The sequence below is a fragment of the Limulus polyphemus genome, unplaced genomic scaffold (genome assembly GCF_000517525.1).
Source record: "Limulus polyphemus unplaced genomic scaffold, Limulus_polyphemus-2.1.2 Scaffold2880, whole genome shotgun sequence".
NCBI lineage: Eukaryota > Metazoa > Arthropoda > Merostomata > Xiphosura > Limulidae > Limulus > Limulus polyphemus.
Window position 1 is genome coordinate 94,077 of NW_013668490.1, and position 2,625 is coordinate 96,701.

Here is a 2,625-nt window from a genome sequence, read left to right on the forward strand (position 1 = left end):
TTCTCGTTCTTCTTGTTTCTTTTCTTTTTCCTCCAACAACTGTTGTAATCTCTCTTCTTGTTTCTTTTCTTTTTCCTCCAACAACTGTTGTAATCTCTCTTCTTGTTTCTTTTCTTTTTCCTCCAACAACTGTTGTAATCTCTCTTCTTGTTTCTTCTCTTTTTCCTCCAACAACTGCTGTAATTTCTCGTTTACTTTGCTGTTCGGGCTGCCACTGTTGCAGGTTTTCTTGCCACTGCTGTTGTCTCTCTTATTGTTTCTTTTGCTGTTTTTGTATTGCTGCCATCAAATCTGCTAAGCTGTAGTTTGATTTGCCGCTTCTCGTTTCCATCTTCTCTTTTTTTATCCCACTTTCTGACACCAATTTGTTACGTTTCCGTTCGTTAGTTAATTTTCCGTAAATTCGTTCCGACGAAACTTTAGCGACACAAGTCCTTTCTTAAATAAAACTGGTTTATTCTTTCCGAATACAACTTTACGATACACTTAATTTCAACATTCGCTCTATAACAAACGCTATAACTCAACGAACTTCTCACGTGCTCAACAATATTCTTACTCATTACCTCCGCAGTTCAATTACACACATATTGTTCCCGTCACTTTGTGACCGTCTTATATATACTAGACTAACACATACATAGTAAACGCTGGAGCATTCATGAAGGAACAGGATATTTCTAGAAGGACGTGGCGTGATACTAGTCATGTGACCTCGCTGACGCAACAATACGTGTAACAATAATAGATTAGTGCTTTTATTCACTGTATTACAGTAATATCTTCTAAGTGAAAAATAGATGCAATGACCCAAGATGGAAGAAACTTTCCTTGACTAATATTCTACATTAAAAATAGACTTGCAACGCTGAACAAGGGGGTGGAAAACACATGACACACCCAAATAACACAATGTTGGTAAGAAGCTAATTGGTCAATGATATTAGACCAATAACCTAGCTTTTCGTAACTCCACTAAGTGTTGCAGATACTATGACAACAGCTATTTTTATTTGTTTTCAGACATTATATATGAAATAATCCAGACATAATCTATATTTCACTACGTGGCATTTCCAGCGGGTATTATTTTGCCGACAACCTACACAATTGTCGTCTGGGAACAATCCACTAGTTATGTGGCCATATTTTCTCCTTCTTCTATCAACTTCCTTTTTTGTGTAATGTAATATTTATTTTCAATATATTTAAACATCTTTAGATATTGCTATTGTTATTAATGATATAAATATACAGATAAAAAAAGTATTATATTTTCATTGGAAATATTTCGTTAATTTGTGTGTTCAAATGTTTGTTCACCATTTTGGTAAATAATAAAGATTATTATATGTATTCAGTTGTTTATACGTTTTGTGTTTTATGAATGAGAATGACTATCTCAAATGGGTCTCTTCCGAGAAAATGACTTACCCATAATCAAATGTTTTATTGATGCTTTATTATAACACAAATCTTAAAACACATTATCCGATTAGAACTTCAGTTGTAAAGTTGAAACTGAGGATGTATTCATTTTTAGTGTTTCTAAGCGAACCTGGTGGATATAATTTTCAAAATAGTCTAGATGTTACAGAAAGCTTAATAAAGAAGTAAATACACAACATTTTAATAATAAATGAGGATAAATAACAATCCCGAACAACATGCTTATGCTTAATTATCCATCAATAGAGAGACATAAGATCAGTTGAAAAACAAACTAAGTTGGTTAACTTAATTTCTTTTAACACATCTGAAATTAAGTTCATTAATCATTAAACATACCACGAGTTGTTACATATCACTTAAAGTATTCATATTAACTGCAGCTTGTTAAAAACAACTCTGAAAATGTGATAAACTAACAATATTTCTATACATGTAGTTACATACAGTACCGTATCACATTGGAATGATGTATTTATGTAAGGGGTGTATACATTACTCATATCACAATAGCTTTGTGATGTTTCTACTATCCTGATGATATTGGAATATTGTCTTAAGTGTGTACATATTTCAAATGTGATGACACTGTAATAGTGTCTTGAGAGAGTACATATTATTGTAAACCTGGTGACAATGAAAGTGTCTTGAGTGTGTATGTATTATTCCAAACCTGATGACACTGTAATAGTGTCTTGAGTGTTTACATATTATTCCAAACCTGATGACATTGAAATAGTGTCTTGAGTGTGTATATTTTTCCAAACCAGGTAACACTAGAATAATGTCTTGAGTGTGTCACAGTATGTACATATCATTCCAAACCTGATGATACTGAAATAGTGTTTTGAGTGTGTACATATCATTCCAAACCTGATGATACTGGAATAGTGTTTTGAATGTGTACATATCATTCCAAACCTGATGATATTGGAATAGTGTTTAGAGTATGTACATATCATTCATAACCTGATGATATTGGAATAGTGTTTTGAGTGTGTACATATCATTCATAACCTGATGATATTGGAATAGTGTTTTGAGTGTGTACATATCATCCCAAACCTGATGATATTGGAATAGTGTTTTGAGTGTGTACATATCATTCCAAACCTGATGATATTGGAATAGTGTTTTGAGTGTGTACATATCATTCCAAACCTGATGATATTGGAA

The 2,625-nt window shown here is 32.6% G+C and overlaps 1 protein-coding gene and 2 long non-coding RNA genes across 3 annotated transcripts in view; 1 reads left to right on the forward strand and 2 right to left on the reverse strand.

The window, feature by feature from the left end:
* The window catches only part of LOC111087942, a 12,944-nt gene extending 10,957 nt beyond the window's left edge, over positions 1–1,987 (forward strand). The window contains exons 2-3 of the long non-coding RNA XR_002612558.1: positions 1,004–1,015; positions 1,899–1,987. This is a non-coding gene — a long non-coding RNA (uncharacterized LOC111087942). The remainder of the gene's footprint in view (positions 1–1,003; positions 1,016–1,898) is intronic.
* LOC106468124 (probable ATP-dependent RNA helicase DDX4) overlaps positions 1–2,625 on the reverse strand; it is a 94,057-nt gene that overhangs the window by 39,451 nt on the left and 51,981 nt on the right. The window lies entirely within an intron of this gene.
* LOC111087941 overlaps positions 1,441–2,625 on the reverse strand; it is a 5,553-nt gene continuing 4,368 nt past the window's right edge. The window contains exon 2 of the long non-coding RNA XR_002612557.1: positions 1,441–2,610. This is a non-coding gene — a long non-coding RNA (uncharacterized LOC111087941). The remainder of the gene's footprint in view (positions 2,611–2,625) is intronic.